Below are 17,995 nucleotides of genomic sequence, written 5' to 3'. Positions count from 1 at the left end.
TTGAATGAAGGTAAGGTTTGGGGTATTAATGAACCCATCACCTGGTAATGAGCACAGTACACAAGAGGTAGATTTTTCAGCCCTTGCCCTCCTCCCTCTCCTTCCCCTCAAATACTCCTCAGTGTCCTTTGCTGCCATCTTTATGTCCATGAGTACCCAATGTTAAACTCCCACTTTTAAGCAAGACCATGCGATATTTTATTTTGTTTCTGCATTAGTTCACTTAGAATAATGGCTTCTAGCTGCAACCATGTTTCACAAAAGACATGATTTTATTGTTTTTTATAGCTGCATAGTATTCTACGGTGTATATGTTTTCTTTCTTCAGTCCACCATTGATGGGCACTTGGGTTGATTCCATGTTTTCACTATTGTGAATAGCACTGTGAAGAACATATGGGTGTATGTGTCCTTTTGGTAGAGCAATTTATTTTCCTTTGGATATATACCCAGTAATGGGATTGCTGGGTCAAATGGTAGCTCAACTCTTATTTGAGAAATCCCTAGATCACTGTCCACAGCAGCTAAACTAATTTACATTCCCACCAGCAGTGTTATAAGCATTCCCTTTTCTCTGCAGCCTCATCAGCCAGCATCTATTGTTTTGTGACTTTTAAATAACAGCTATTCTTACTGGTATGAGATGTATCTCGCGGTTTTGATTTGCCTTTCTCTGAGGACTGGTGATGATGAGCATTTTTCATGTTTGTTGACCACTTACACATCTTTTTTTGAGAAGTGTCTGTTCATGTTCTTTGCCCACTTTTTAATGGGATTACTTGGTTTTTGCTTTCTGATTTGTTTAAGTTCCTTATAGATTCTGGATATTAGACCTTAGTTGGATGCATAGTTTGTGAATATTTTCTCCCAATCTTTAGGTTGTCTGTTTACATCTTTGATAGCTCTCTTTCTCTGTAGAAGCTCTTTAGCTTAATTAGGATCCACTTATCAATTTTAAAAAAATGTTTACAGGAGAAACGCTCAACTCACCCCTTGTGCTCCTGTGTACCTGTGCACCCAAAATGAACAACGTTCCTCAAACACTTGTTCTGAATTACAAAAGGTTTGTATTTTCATCAACTGCAGTATCCTCTATAATATCAGGAAAGCAACTCAGCTTTCATCTGTTAGCTATCTGAGGTTTCTTATTCTCTAAGGGTTTGCTATTCCATAACCAAAGGGAGAATATCTGCATTCACAGGAGAGAAGCTATCCAAGTTCTAAAATGTGCTCATTTCTGGTATTCAGAAATAAGACAGGTTTTGAAGTTATCTCCAAACTGTGATTTAAAATGGTTGATTCTGGGATTTTAAAATATAGAAACTTGCCATTCTATGTTTCTGGTCTGTGAAATCCTAAACCGCTTTTCTCTACACATAGGCCTATTTCCTTTTCAAGCACTGAAATGACAGTCTTGCTTCTGGAGTTGCTCAGGCACTCAAGCACAGCAACCCTGTCGGCAGGGGTCACTTCTGGGAAAGAAGTGATAATGAGCTTGGTCCAGCTGGGCTGCTGGAAGCCAGTCCCTGAGCAGTGGGGGAGATGAGTGTTTGGGGTTGCCTCTTAAGGTTAAGGGACCTGAGAGCATGTGCGAGAAGGGAGGGATGTGGTGCTGAATAGTTATAATAACTTTCTAAGAGGATTTGGGGTTTTTACAATGAGATTTAAAAAAAAAAAAAAAAAAAGAAGAAGGGAAAAAGGAGCATGCATTTTGGAGTAAAGCCCAAACCAGGAGTAAAGCGCTCTAGCAAACTTATATTTGGGGCTTTGTCCACCAGGCAGTGTGTTAATCCTCCTTTCCTTCAGAATATGAGGCTCCTTCTCTTCAAATTTCACTCGGGGTTCAAGTCAAGCCCATGCTACAGAGTGCATGTTCTCTCTCGTTTTCCAGTGCCATTCTACTGAGTCCACACTTCCTCCCATACTTAAGTAGCAAACAGGGCTATTGTCCCTTCCTGGTAGTCCCAGAAACCAGAAAAAAATCACGCCAAGCTGAAGGCCTGTCACCTGTCCCTCCCGGAACCAAAGCATTGGGCTGCATTTGCAACCCACACCCCTCTAGACCTCTTCAGATTCTACATGTGTCTATCATCACCACCATACTGGCCTCTTTCTACCTATATTGGTCCTATATTAGACCTATATTGTTGACCGACAGCTTATCTATTATATCAAGTACCTTGTCGATCAACTCAAGGTCAAAAAGAGCCTCAGCAGTTACTTGTGATTTAATTCATACACAAAGTTTCGTTGCATGTCAACAAGGTGTCAGTCACCATGACAGATTCTAGAAAGAGGACATAGCCCTGGTCTTGAAGGGGCACAGTCTGTTGAGGGAGACAGACAAATCTATAGGCATCTACCATGTCAAGGTGCTATAAGACATAGCAGTCACAGCCAAGATATCCCAGAAGAGGTATCAGGTGACTCTGGAAGTAGGGAATGGAGACAAGAAAAGGGTTGTGGGAAGAGCATTTTGAGCACAGCAAGCAACAAATGCAGAGGACCAAAGGCAAGAGAAGGCAGATCAAGTGTCAACACTCTATAAGTAGCACATGGGTAAAAAGAAAAAATATGACATTCACATAGGCAGCTCTACTCAACAGACTTCAGGCCCTTAAAAATGGAGAAACGTGGCCGGGCACAGTGGCTCATGCCTGTAATCCTACCACTTTGGGAGGCCAAGGCAGGTGGATCGCCTGAGGTCAGGAGTTTGAGACCAGCCTGGCCAACATGATGAAACTCTGTCTCTACTGAAAATACAAAAATTGGCCAGGCGTGGTGGTGGGCACCTATAATCCCAGCTACTCGGAAGGCTGAGGCAGGAGAATCACCTGAACCTTGTGGGACAGAGGTTGCAGTGAGCTGAGATCATGCCACTGCACTCCAGCCTGGGCAAAACAGTGAAACTCCGTCTCAAAAAAAAAAAAAGTGTAGAAACATGATACAGTCAACCCAATGTCTCCCAAAATATAATTATTTGAAGCAAATACACACTTAGAGCCAGTATTATAACCTGTGACAATAGGGACGTAATTTGGACAGGAAATTTGCTCTGTCTCACTAGAGTATGTGGGACCCTCCTGACTATTTTCTGTTGATTAGTGACAGAGTGGAGTCAACCCAGACCATGATTTTAGGGTGAGACTATGGTGGGTCCAGAACAGAGGTGGGAAGAACAGATTCAATATACTATATTTCCTTCTATAGTCACACTCAATATTTAAGCCTAGAAAGGCTTAACTGTCTAAGAACATCAGATTAGACAGCTTGATTTTGTTGTGTTTGTGGGTCAGCAAAAGCCTCTCTCAAGCACCTGAGAGTCTGAAGATAAGAGAACATGGTGAGTCATCTGCAAGGCAGCACTTCCTCTTGCGCACCAGTTAAGAGAGTCCTGTCTGTTCACAAAAGAGGCACTGAGGGAGCCACCAGTTGGCATATGCAGCAGGAAGTCAGGAAGTCAACATAGTGCGGAAATTAAGAGAGGGAGTTTACAACAACTCTGAATTAGCAGAAAATATTTATGATCACCATGTCCTCAGCTGCCGTGGTTATTGGGCCTTACTTGGACCACCTATGCAAGACTATAAGCCAGAGAGGGACAGACAGGACAAAGGAAAAATGCAAGCAGAAAGAAGCGAGGAACAAAGAATTCAACTAATCCTCTTGGGTCAGACAAAAAAAAAAATTAATCATAGCACTTACGGTTTTGACAGGACTGATTCTCAATTGCCAAACATAAACCAATGTTTGCTTAGATTAATACACTCTAAGTAATTTACTTACCGGAATTCCTAGCCACTAGAAAACTTCTGAGCACGCTTAAGTTTCAAATATACCTAGAGCAGATGCTGCCCTCCTGAGGACTGTAGTGATATTGCTGATTGTCTTGTAATAATTTTAAATAAACTTTTGAAGATTACCCAGGTGTGTACCCATTTGCATCTGTAAGTTAGTCCATATTGATTTATTCAGAAAAAACTTTTTTGCATAAATATATTTTAGTGTTTTTTCTGTAAAGAAAAATGTTTCCAGATTACTAATTGAAACGTGTCCATTAAGACTGTTTTTCCTGTCATGAATCATAAAATCCATTTTGTGAAATCTATTTCGTGAGTCATAATCAGATTTTTTTTAAAAAAAGATATAAAATAAAATAGAAAAGAATAAGTAGAAAACATTAGAAGGGGTCCCACAGACCCTTAACATGACCTGTGTGCACCAGGATATGGTCATCATGAAGCACAAGAAATGTAAGGCTTGACTGATGGGATCATGTGAATGCATGCCTTAGCTAGGAAGTGGCATGTGATCCTTTCCTCACTAGTATCTCGTTTGATTTGCTGGCCTGTGATAGTTAATTCAACCATGAACATAATGGAACAGTGTGGCAGGCAGGATTCTAAGGTGGCTCCCAAAATCACTGCCCCTTAGTGTGCACGCTTTGTGTAACTCCCTCCTAAGTGCAGGCTGAACGGGTGCATATGATAGAATTTGACTCCCATGATTGGGTTCCTAATCTGCTGACTTTTTGATCAACCAAAATGGAGAGTATCCCGGTGGGCCAAATCTAAACTAGTCAGATTTATTTTATTTTATTTTTATTATTATTATTATTATCATTATTATTATTATTTTGAGACGGAGTCTCACTCTGTCGCCCAGGCTGGAGTGCAGTGGGATGATCTTGGCTCACTGCACCCTCCACCTCCTGGGTTCAAGCGATTCTCCTGCCTCAGCCTCCTGAGTAGTTGGGACTACAGGTGCACACCACCACACCTGGCTAATTTTTGTATTTTTTTAGTAGAGATGGAGTTTCACCACGTTGGCCAGGATGGTCTCAATCTCTTGATCTCGTGATCCATCCGCCTCAGCCTCCCAAAGTGCTGAGATTACAGGCGTGAGCCACTGAGCCTGGCCACAAGTCAGATTTTAAAAAGGCCTGGGTCTCTCCAGAAAGTTGTGAAGCGTAAGAGGGCATTAGGGCCCGGCGTGGTGGCTCACGCCTGTAATCCCGGCACTTTGGGAGGCCGAGGAGGGTGGATCACGAGGTCAGGAGATCGAGACCATGGTGAAAACCCGTCTCTACCAAAAATACAAAAAATTAGCCAGGCGCGGTGGCGGGCGCCTGTAGTCCCAGCTACTTGGGAGGCTGAGGCAGGAGAATGGCGTGAACCTGGGAGGCGGAGCTTGCAGTGAGCTGAGATCGTGCCACCGCACTCCAGCCTGGGGGACAGAGTGAGACTCCGTCTCAAAAAAAAAAAAAAAAAAAAAAAAGAGGGCATTAGGAGAGGCCACGGGAAAAAGTACTGTTGGTGATTGTTAGGACCTGAGCTGGACGCTGGGCTGATCCCCCACAGAACAAGGGCCTCAGTCCTACAGCTGAAGGAACTGAATTCTGCCAACAAGAGGAATGAACTAGGAAGACGGCCCCCAGCTTCAAAAAGGAAGGCAGCTCATCTGACATTTTGATTTCAGCCTTGTGACTCAAAGTAGAAAACCCTGTTCAGCCAAAACTGGACTTTTGGCCCACAGACATTATGAGATCATAAATTTGTTGTTCTAAGCCCCTAAATTTGTGGTAACTTGTTATGCAGCCATAGAAAACTAATGCAATTAATGTTCCACAATGTAATTTTGTATTTTACAATTAACCGTGAAACAAAATGCAGCATAACTTTATCCTCTGCAAAAACGTTGAGACTTTCCAGTAGTTTGAGTGACGAACTTTCAATATTACTGCAGGATGCCTCTTTCAACATTTGCTAAGTTCTTGACAACTGTTACTTTTTCATTATAATAGTTCAATTATCTTTCAAAATGACTTTGTTATTAGAAGGAAAAAGAAAAATGACATGCAAAATACAAAGGCATGATCAAGTTCAAGTTTAACTGCTGGATCTAGAAGTGCAAATAGTATATTAAGAAAAGTGTTGACTCTACTCATGAAACTTTTAATTCATTTGAGCACCATCCTTAAAAAGGGCAAGATTTTATAATATTATATAATATTTGTTTTATTGATTACGCAATGTAATGACAGACCTAGGCATAATACTTTTTAAACTGTTCTTCAAATTAAAGCTTACACACTTCAAAATCAAGATATCTGAAAGTACAAAATATTGAACTTATTAATAAGTCCTTTGAATATTATTTAAAAAGAAAAATAGTGAAGCTTGGCACTATTTTGTAGCTGTTCTAGAACTATTAGAAAGTCTCGTATTAAAATAGAATTGACAGACTGATTATCTGATAAGCTTGACTACGTGGAAGAGAAGTTTTTACAGAGTCATGCAGAATGTAAAAACCATACCTGCAAACTCAAAGAAATCTAACACTTTTTTGTTAAATGAAGCAGTTATTAACTCCAGGAAAATATATGAAATCAATGAATGATGTTTTGACCAAAATCTTGTTTATATTGGGAAAGTGAAGGGAACATCATACAAGAGAGCTATAGTAGACGTGAGTACTGGCCACCAGTATTTCCAGGTCTCTCCTCCTTGCTGGACACAGGAGATTATGTTTCCCTGCTTCCTTTGCAGTCATGTGACTGGTGGTGGTAATAGACAGTTATAGGAGATGACATGTGTCCCTTTTAGTCTGAAGCACGAGGGACCTAGTTGGTGCTCTATTTTACATATTCTCTCTCCCTGCTGTTATAAACCCTGGTGCCTTGTGTTGCTACCAGAAGGATTTGCTATAGGGAAGCATTATAAGGTAGAGTGACTACATAAAGCAAGCCCGCTTCTGCCCTCTATCAGATGTAGACCACAATGGAGAAATAGTTGTTTTTAACCTGAGACTTGGGGATTATTTCTTACTGCAAGACCATGTACACCAGGAATTGGCAAACTCTTTGTGAAAACCATAAGTGAATTTTAGGCTTTGCAGGCCACAGTCTCTGTTACATATGATTTTTTTTCAACAACTCTATAAAAATATAAAAATCACCCTTAGCTTGCAACAAAAGAGTAGGCTGTGGGTGGAATCTGGCCCATGGACCATAGTTTGTGACCAAGTTCTAGACAACTGTGGAGGGGATTATCAGGGGGCTGACAGCTTTCTCAAAAGCTGAGATGGCAGCTTCAACACAGGAGGGCTGGGAATACACACCCCTCAGGAACATCCTCAGCCTTGACTGATGGGAGGAGGTGTATACATACCTCAGCTCCTGAGCAGGCTAGCCCTGAGGTGTGCATTTATGTCTCAGAATTTTCTTGTAGAATTTTCCAGTTGCCCGCAGTGCTAACTTGCTTAATATGACTTCTTCATTGCCAGTTTTCCCAGTTCTTCCTCAATTCCCCACCCACCTATGATATTTCCTGCACCTTCCAATGAAGCTACTTACCCTTGTCTCAGGATCTGCTTTGGGGCAAACCAAACTAACATACCATACTTAGGAATATAATCATTAGTGCAGGAAATTGAGTGTTTCTGTGACTGAAATGTAAAATGTGTGCTACTTAGCAGTTAAGCCGGGGGGGTGGGGGCATTAGGAAAATTGTATCAGAAGCAGAAAGCAGTGACTCATGTTCTGCCATGGTAAGCATCTGGTAAAGCCGTTGCCTGTAACATCTTAGTCTGCAAGACTGTGGGAGAGTGGACCACAGCCCTCACTCACTCTAACCCTTGGATGTGATGTGCACTAAAAAGAATCTGCCAAGCACAAACCACCAAATTGGCTTAGCTCAGTTAAAACCAAGTCTTTCATCTATATTCCCATCTTCATGCCCCTCCTATATTTTCCTTCCAGTCTATCCACTGTTTGTGAGGTGAATACAATCATCTCCATGGTGGATATGGTGCTTCTCTGAGCATGTCTCTCTGCATAGCACAGGGATAAAGCTAAAAATCACATCTATCAAACTTCCTTTCTGCAAGGATTCCAGATGTGACTTAGGGCACACCCATCACTATTGCAGGAAAGGTGACAGTTCCGCAGTTTATGGTGTTTCTGTTGGCAAGCACAGCCATGAAGACATTGCCTTTACTGTGTGGCAGCCTTCGCAGACGTCCCCACATATGGTCCATGACTTTCCTGGGTGGGACAGGTGGGACATATGACCTTCCACTTTCTGTTGGTGCAAATGTGGCAGGCATGATGATGCAGCCACGAAGCTGCTTCCTGATTCCCTGGACCACAGTTAGTGCAGTGTGTTAGTGGAGCCAACGGTTCCAGTGGCAGCTTCAGATTCCCCACGTCCCTGTCTCTGGCCATGTTAGCAGATCCCCTGGCAGGCCAGATCTGTGCTGCTATGCTATGAGCTGTTCTCAGAGGCCCACCCTAATTGGGCCCGCCAGTCCTCCCAGTGATCTTGTAGACACTGAATTCCTCTACCAAATTCTACTTATGTTAAAGGATGCAAAATTATAGTTAGATAGAAGGAATCAGTTCTGGTGTTCTGTAACACTGTAGGATAACTATAGTTAACAATAATATATTTTTATATAGTTTCAAATAGAAGGAGGATAGTGAATGTTTTGCAACACAAAGAAATGATAAATATTTGAGATGATGGATATGCTAATTACCCTGATCTGATAGGTACTGAAACACCACCATGTACCCCCTGAATATGTACATTTATTTATCACTTACAAAAATAAAATTAGGGCAGGCAAGGTCGCTCATGCGTGTAATCTCAGAACTTTGGGAGGTGGAGGTGGTAGGATCACTTGAAGTCACGAGTTCAAGACCAACCTGGATAACATAGCCAGACATTGTCTCTACAAAAAAAAAGGTTAAAATTAAATGGGTATGGTGGAGTGTGCCTTTAGTCCCAGCCACTCAAAAGGCTGAGGTGGGAGGATCACTTGAGCCCAGGAGGTTGAGGTTGCAGTGAGCCACAGTTGTACCACTGCACTCCAGCCTGGGGTGACAGAGCAAGATCCTCTCTCTAAAACATAACAATAGAAATGAAAAAAAATTAATTTAAAAAATTCTGCCTTAAAAAAGCTAATTAGTGCTACCTGCACTGAGCCTGGCTAACATAGAATTAGGTATCATTCTTGCCTTCACATCTTCCCTCAGAGAGATCTAGCTCCCCACTCCTACTTTGCATGAGCTACAAGGCCCTCCCCAGATTGGCTCCTGCCCAGCTTTCAGCTTTGTTTCTTACAGCACTTCCTTATACCTTACAATGCAGCTAAATTAAACCAATCCTTGATTGACCTAGCAATGTAACTTCAGTTCCTTGCACACACCATTCCTTTGTATATACTGCTCTCTCTGCAAGGAATGTCCACCGGCCTTGTGCCTGCTTCCACTCTTGGCTCTCTTTAATTTATTCTCATATAAAGGTAGAGTAAGTTTTTAATTTGCTCAACTCACTCCTTCTGAACTGCATTCAAATCCAACTTCTGCCACTTAAGGGCTCTGCGTCCTGGCGTAAGTTAACCTTTCTGCACCTGGGTCTCCCCATCTTTAAAATGGAGATTATAATAGTATTTACTTCCATAAGGCTGTGTGAGGATCACATAAGTAAAACGTTCTAAAGAGCTACACAGAGTATCTGGCACATAGGAAAAGCATTATGAGTGCTGGTATTATTAAGAAATCATTTCCCATTGAATTTGAAATAAAGCTCAAAGTGCTTCATGTAGCCTTGAAATTCCACAGGATTTTCCCTCTGCTTCTTCCTCCAACTCAGCTCTTACCTCTTTCCCCTTAGCCAGGGCTGGCTTCACTGGTGTGCCACCTACACAGTATGCAGGGACCCATGCTTAGGAGAGTCCCAGGCTTGGTTTAATACTCCACTGTCACCATCCTGAAGTTCTTAACATGTTTTCAACAAGGGGCCCTGCCTTTTCATTTTGTGCTAGGTCCCACAAACGATGTAGCCAGTCCTGACACCAGCACATTGAGGTCCTGCCATCCCAATCTTCTGTTGATCCTTCAAACACCCCAAAATCTTCCCCATCTGTGCCTGGAAAAATCTTTCTCCTTCTCTTCACTTGATTAACTCCTGTACATTTTCAGCTTAAATATCCTTTTCTCAGAAGAGGAGGTCCCAAGGATGATTATTTAAATGGGATACCTTCAGAGAACCCCTATTGAAATAATCCTTTTTCTCTTCCTCTCATTCCCTACCATTCTATATCTCAGCTCCTACTTTTTCCTTTGTAGAAAGGAAATAGTATTTTGCTTATTTGATTTGAACCTTTCTCACTAGAATCAGGAATGTAATTTCCATGAGGATAGGAATCATGCCTGACTAATTGGCTATAACATCCTCTGCATCTAGCACAAAACCTAACAAATAGTAGACCCTCAATAAATATTTGTTGAATGGATAAACTCAGAGCCTAGTTTAAAATAAAATAATAGCACTTAAGTTACCTGGAAAACCTTCTGATCCCATCAAAGTTGATCATTCCCTCTGTCCCAAAACCACTCTGTGTATCTTTTTCTATTTTTTGTCGACACAGTGCTGCATTGTTTATAAGACTGTTTTCTCTGAATTTCAGACAGCCTTAAAGTCTGTATATGATTTCTTCTCCCCAGTCCCAGGCTGACACTTCAACTGCACATACATAGATTAGGTATAACACTAAGGGTCCTTATACTGCCTAGAAGAATGGTAAAGATAAAGATTGATGCAGATGCAAATTGTAATTTCTTGGGTGACCACTAAAAGAATAGCAAAAGACAATTAGGCTATAATTTTCAAACTAGTAGGAAATTAAAACAGAATGATAAAGCAAACTAAAGTAAGACTAAAATGGAAACCAAAGGAACAGACACAACAAACAGAAAGCTCATAAAAAGGTGATAGATTGAAATCTAAATATATCAGTGATTATTTTAAATACTAATGGTTTAAAAGCTGAAGTTGAGTCAACAATGTTCATACTAGATTTTTTAAAAAATCAACAAACTATATGATGCTCAACATAAGATTTCCAAAAGTTTGAAAGTAAAAGGTTTAAAAATATACATTATATAAGCACTAAAAGAAATCTGATGTGTTTAAAATTTAAAGTCCTTAACATAGCCTTGATATCAGAAAAGTAGATTTCAAGACATTAAAAAAAGATAAAGAATAGTTCCATTGATAATAGGTCTACTTTGCCAGGAAGATAAAACATGTTAAATATGTATACACCAAAGTTATATGGTGTATGTCAAAAAACATAAAGCAAATTTGACAGAACTGTAAGGGGGAACAGTTACATTCACCATTATAGAGGGAGGTTTTATCACAACTCTTGGAAATAGAGTAAGTATATACAACATCAGATTGTAAAACATGACTTGATCTGAACTCTAATTCCTGAAGGCTTCACTAGAGATTTATCACATATTTAAGGGAAAAATAATTCCAATATTACACAAATTCTTCCAGATAGAAAAAGACAAAATATCCCCAACTCACTCTGTGAGATTAACGCTATCATCATTCCAAAGCTTAATAGAGACAGTTTTTTAAAAAATTATGGACCAATTTTATTCATAAAATTGGACAAAAATCCTAAGCATTAGAAAGTCAAATACATCTGTCTTTAAAAGAAAAGCACAATCATGACTAAACTGGGTTTATCTCAATAATTCAAAGTTGATTCAACATTCAAAAAATCTATGTTAAAGTCAGCATATTACCAGATTAAATGAGATAATCATTTTAATCTATTAATAATAATAGATTATTAATAGGATCATATTTTATAGATGCAGAAAAAAATCTGTTAAAATTCACATTCTTTCACAATAAAATAATACTATTAGCAAATTTAAAACTAAGGGTAAAATAGAAAGCTTTTTTCCTGAAAATAGCAAAGAGAGGAAGATACCTATTATTATATATTTAATATTGCATCAAAGACCATAGGCAAGAAAGAAAAAAACATACAAATAGGAAAGGAAGAATAATCTAACATCCATATGTTTGACTGTATGTACAGTTACAGTTTCTATGTATTCTAAAGATAAGTTAATATAAACCAACATAAATTTAACGTTGTTGAATAAAACATTAAAAAGAAACCACTAGAGATAAAATTTTTAAAAATATATTTACAATAGCATAAAAAATCAAATACTTAGAAATTAATCTGGCAAGATTTATCCATAGAAAACCTACGCAATTTTAATAAGAGATTTAAGGATATTTGAATCAGTAAGAGGTAGACAATATTCACGAATTAAAAGACTTGAAATTGTAAAGATTCAATTTCCCCCAAATTGAATGCAATCCCAATCAAAATTCCAATAGGATATTTTTCTTGAACTTGACCCGCTTGCTCAAAAATGTATATGGAAATGCAAAGAGACAAGAATAGTCAAAACACTCTTAAGAGAAAACAAGGGAGTAGGATTGCTCTGCTATTTAGAAAATCTTATATAAGGCTACAGTGATTAAAACAATATGGCTCTGGTGCAAAAATAGACAACTCCAAAACAGACGAATATAAAGCTATGACAAAGAGCAGTGGGGGTAAGGATGAAGTTTTCAGTGTTACTAGGACAATTAAATATGCACATGGAAAATATAAAATACAATCGTAACCCTACCTTGTACAATATACAAAGATCAAATCCAGGTAGATTATAAATTTATAGGAGAAAAGTAAAATAACAAAACTTCTAGAATAAAGAAGAATGTATTCACGATCCTAGGGTAAGGAAATACTCCTTAAACAAGACACAAAAGAGTAACCTTAAAAAATGGCAAATTGTACTATATTAAAATAATTCTATTCATCAAAACACTCTATTAAGGGAATTAAAAGTCATGCTACATAGTGGGAAGATATTTTTATAACACATATAAATGAAAAAAGGACTATAGCAGAATATATGAAGAACTACTGCAATTATCAAGAAAACCCCAAAAGAAAAATAAGCGAAAGATCTGAACAGGAATCCATCTAATAAATGAATGAAAAGGAAAAGGTATTGGTCTTACTGGCAACCAGGGAAATGCAAATTAAAACCACAAGGAGACATTGCTATACACCTACAGATTAAAAAGTTAAAGACTAACAATATCAAGGATGTACAGCAAGGATATACTGGAATTCTCATACACTGCTGGCAAAAACGCAATATTATACAGTTATTTTGGAAATTGGTTGGGATTATCTGGTAAAGGTAATGGCAATGTTTTACAGGCAGCTTCTGTAATTAAGATGGTCCCAATCATCCTCATTTCCAGCATTCACATTTTTGTGTCATTTTCTCCCCATGAATGAGGGCTGGACCTAGTGGCTGGCTTCTAATAAAGAGAGTATGGCAAAAGTGATGAGACCTCACTTTCAAGATTATATTTAAAAGGCCTTAATTTCCATCTTGTTGGATCATTCTGATGAAGCAAGATGCTACTTTTTGACCTGCCCAAGGAGAGGTCCACACAACAAGAGACTGTGAGCGCAGCTTCTGTTGACAGCACACAAAGAAATGGGTTCTGCCAACAACCACAAAAGTGAACTCGAAGCAGGTTCTTCCACAAGCAAGCTTGAGATGACTGCATCCTTGTAAGAAACACTAAGCCAGAGAACCCAGCTACGCCATAGCCAGGTGCCAGACCCACAGAAACTGAGATAATATTGTTTTAAACCACTAAGTCTTGTGCTAACTTTTTACACAGCATCAGCTTACTAGCACAAGTGTAAACCATGCTAGATTGTCTGTATTAACCCAACACTACAACTCCCTTCCACATTGGAGAAAAAAGCATCCTCTTTCCTGTATGAGTTCCAGGTTGTTATCCATGGTATCTCCTGTGAGCAATTCACATGAGCTAAAGGGCCTAAGTGCCCTAGATCTCAGTCCTCAGTCCTCTCCTATCTACCTGAACTCACTTTGGTGATCTCCGCAAGAACCATGGCTTTTTGAACCTTCTCCCAGCCATAGCCTTTCCCATATCTGTTGTAGGAGCTCTGTCCTCCTAGTTGATCAGCCCGAAACCCTTGGAGTTTTTCCTCAATTGCTAACACAGCTCATCAAATCCAATGGTTCATCCAAACCAAATAAATCTTACGGTTTTATTTCTAGAATATATCTAAACATCTGACTGCTTTACCATCTCAAATGCTACCACACTGGTTACCACACTGGTTCAATTCTTCATCATCTCATTTGAAAGACTGAAATACTTGAATTCATCCTGGTGGCATCTACACTTGGCCTCCTACAATCCATCCTCACCAAGTGCCAGGTTAATGCTTTTTAAAATAAGTCAAATCCCATACTCTGCTGCCCAAACCCATGCAACGGCTTCCTGTTTCAGAGTAAAGTCAAAGTCCATTTGTAGCCCACCGTATCCCACCTGGCCTTGCCCCATCACCTTTCTGAACTCATCTGTATGGCTTTCCTCTTTGTTCCCTGTTTGCAGACACACTGGCCTCCTTGCTCTTCCTCAAACACACAGGCATGCTCCACCTTACAGCCTTCACACAGGCTATTCCCTCTTTTTTTAGCGGCTTTTCTCAAAGGGAATTCTGCAAATCATCCAGAGGGCTCATTCAATAGATCTGGGATGATGCTTGAGAATATGAGCTTCTAACAAATTCTCAAAAGATGCTGCTGGTGTTAGAATTACACTTTGAAACCACTGCCCTGGGACATCCGCTGCCTATAATGTATTAAATTCTTTCCTGTGCATTTAGAATAATAATAGTTATAAACCCTCCTGGGAAGAACTGTGAAAATAGTCACTACAACTATTTCATGTTCTGTAGAACTCCAGATGAAAAAGGTTGTGAAACATCTTCAGGACTAACTCTCCATTGTCAAGCCTTTGCTCATACTAGCTCCTTAATGATATTGAAGCGGCATCGTTTGTCTGGGGAAACACCCGAGGTTCGTTGTCTCGCACTAAAAAAAATGAAGACCACAAGGTGTGGGTTTAAGAGCAGAAAGTTTAATAGGTGAAAGGAACAAAAGAAAAGCTCCCCCATGTAAAGGGAGGGAGATTCCGAATGGATCTCCCTGTTAGCAGCGGGATGCGGTTGGTTTTATGGAGGGGCTCGAGGAGGCGGTATCTGATTTACATAAGGCCCAGGGGATTGGTTGGACCAGGTGTGACATTTACATAGCCCTCGAAGACGCTGGCCATCCCACTCTAATCTTTTATTATACAGATGGGGTTTCTACCTGGCCAGCGCCATGACACCTGCACATGTGGTGACAAGGAAAAGGGAAGAGAAAACCGCCATGTTGGATGCTTCTGGCACGGTTGCCGGCATTCACGTATGCAAGCTTCCAGCTTGCTTATCTATGCTTGCAGCTTGATTTTTCAGGCTGTTTTTTTTTTGTTGTTGTTAGAAAAGAAATGATTTGGGAGCTGCCTTTTCATTAACGGAAAACCTTACCAAAGACTCCTGTACCCTCACTAACTGCCTAAATAATTTAACTCCTATATTAATATATACTGAGGTGACCCTTTTAATAGTATGATCCCTCCCCACTCCTATTTTCTCTTAACTCCTCTTGCCTTGATCTCCTCTTTTCACCCACAGAACTTATGACCTAACCTGCAGTGATTTTCTTACCTGTTTATGGCTTATGTTCTCTCCCCAACAAGAATGTACAAGCCAAGATGAAGGGATCTTTGTTATATTATTGCAAGGGCTAAGCAAACTTTTTTGAATATAAATCAAACATTTGAATGCAGAATGAATCGAATCCTTTTTCTCTGCAGAATAAAAAGTGATTTAAAAAAAAATACCAGCTACATGTGTTCATTGGAAGAAAGCATAGTTGTGGGGAAAAATAAGACTTTTGAGCCAGATAAACCTGGATTCAAAGGTAAGCTTCACTATTTACTAGCTAAATGTTTACCCAAGACTAATGTCACTAATATGGTTTGGATATTTTGTCCCCTCCAAATCTCATGTTGAAATGTAACTCCCAGTGTCGAAAGTGGGCTAGTGGGAGGTTTGTGGCTCATGGGACAGATTCCCTCTTGAATGGCTTGGTGTCCTCCCCAGGGTAATATGTTCACACGAGAGCTCTGAAGAGCCTGGCACCTCCGCCCTCTCTCTCGTTCCCTCCCACCGTGTGATACACTGACTTCCCCATTTGCCTTCTGCCATTATTGTAAACTTCCTGACTCCTCTTGGGAAGCTGAGCAAATGTTGGCTCCATGCTTCCTGTACACTCTGCAGAACTGTGGGCCAGTTAAACCTCTTTTCTTTATAAATTACCCAGCCTCAGGTATTTCTTTATAGCAATGCAAAAAAATAAACACAGAAAATTAGTACTGAGGAGTAGGGCATTGCTATAAAGATACCTGAAGATGTGGAAGTGGCTTTAGAACAGGGTAACAGAGGTTAGAAGAGTTTGGAGGGCTAACGACAGGAAGATGAGAAAAAGTTTGGGACTTCTTAGAAAATGACTGGAACGGTTATGACTAAAATGCTGATAAGAGATATGGACAGTGAAGGCCAGGCTGAAGAGGCCTCAAATGCAAATGAGGAACTTACTGGGAATTGGAGTAAAGGTCCCCCTTGTTGCTCCTTAGCAAAGAGCTTGCTGCATTGTGCCGATGTCCTAGGAATCTGTGGAAGGTTGAACTTAAGACGACTTAGGGTATCTGGCAGAAGTTTCTAAGCAGCAAAACATTCAGGAAGTGCTGTAGCTGCTTATAACAGCCTATAATCAGATACAGAAGCAAAGAGATGACTTAAAAGTCAGAATATATATTTAAAAGGGAAGCAGAGAGTAAAATTTGGAAAAGTCAGCCGGGTGCAGTGGCTCACACCTTGTAATCCCAGCACTTTGGGAGGCTGAGGTGGGCAGATCAATCTGAAGTCAGGAGTTTGAGAATAGCCTGGCCAACATGGCAAAACCCTGTCTCTACTAAAAATACAAAAATTAGCCAGTGTGGTGGTGAATGTCTGTAGTCCCAGCTACTCTACTCTGGAGGCTAAGGCAGGAGAATCACTTGAACCCAGGAGGTGGAGGTTGCAGTGAGCTGAGATCATGCCACTGCACTCTAGCCTGGACAACAGAGCAAGACTCTGTATAAAACAAAACAAAAATTTGGAAAAGTCACAACCTGGCCCTGTGGTAGAGAAGGAATCCAAGTGGCCTGTGGAGTAACCACTTGAGAGATTAGCATGACTGAAGAAGAGCCAAGGGAATGGGGAAAAGGCCTCAAATGTATTTCAGAAATCTCTGAGGCAGCCCAATGCATCACAGGCTCAGGAGGCCTATGGGGGAAGAATGGTTTAAGGGGCCAGGCCCAGGGCCCCACTGCACTGTGCAGTCTCAGGGTATTGTTCCCTGCATCCCAGCCACTCTGGCCCCAGCCTCGGCTCAAAGGGCCACAGGCACACCTTGGGCTGCCTCTTTAGAGGGCAAGTCATAAGCCTTGGTGGCTTCCACATGGTGTTAAGTCTGAAAGTACACAGAATGCAAGAGTGAAGCAGGCTTGGCAGCTTTCACCTAGATTTCAGTGGATGTATCAGAAAGCCTGGGTGGCCAGGCAGAAAGCTGCCGCAGAGGCAGAGCCCTCACAGCAGCCTGTACCAAGGCAGTGCTAAGAGGAAATGTGGAGTTGGAGGTCCCCCTGCAGAGTTGCCACTGGGGATGGCCTAGTGGAGCTGTGGGAAGGGGGTTGCCGCCCTTCAGACCCCAGAATGGTAAAGCCACTGGCAGTTTACATCCTGAGCCTGCAAAAGCCGCAAGCACTCAACTCCAGCCCATGAGGGCAGCCACATGAGCTGCACCCAGTAAAACCACAGAGGCAGAGCTGCCCAAGGCCTTGGGAGCCCACCCCTTGCACCAGTGTGTCCTGAATGGAGGACATGGGGTGAAAGGAAATTACTTTGGAGCTTTAAGATTTAATGACTACCATGCTGGGTTTCAGACCTGTGTGTGGCCTGTTGCCCCTTTCTTTTGGCCAATTTCTCCCTTTTGGAATGGAAATGTTTGCCCAATGCCTGTACCACCACTGTATCTTGGAAGTAAATAACTTGTTTTCATAATACAGGCTCATAGGTGGAAGATGAGTTTCAGGTCAGACTTAGGACTTTGGACTTGATG

This window comes from Pongo abelii, chromosome 14 (assembly GCF_028885655.2).
Source record: "Pongo abelii isolate AG06213 chromosome 14, NHGRI_mPonAbe1-v2.0_pri, whole genome shotgun sequence".
Classification (NCBI taxonomy): domain Eukaryota; kingdom Metazoa; phylum Chordata; class Mammalia; order Primates; family Hominidae; genus Pongo; species Pongo abelii.
Note: the sequence above shows the minus strand (reverse complement) of the source record.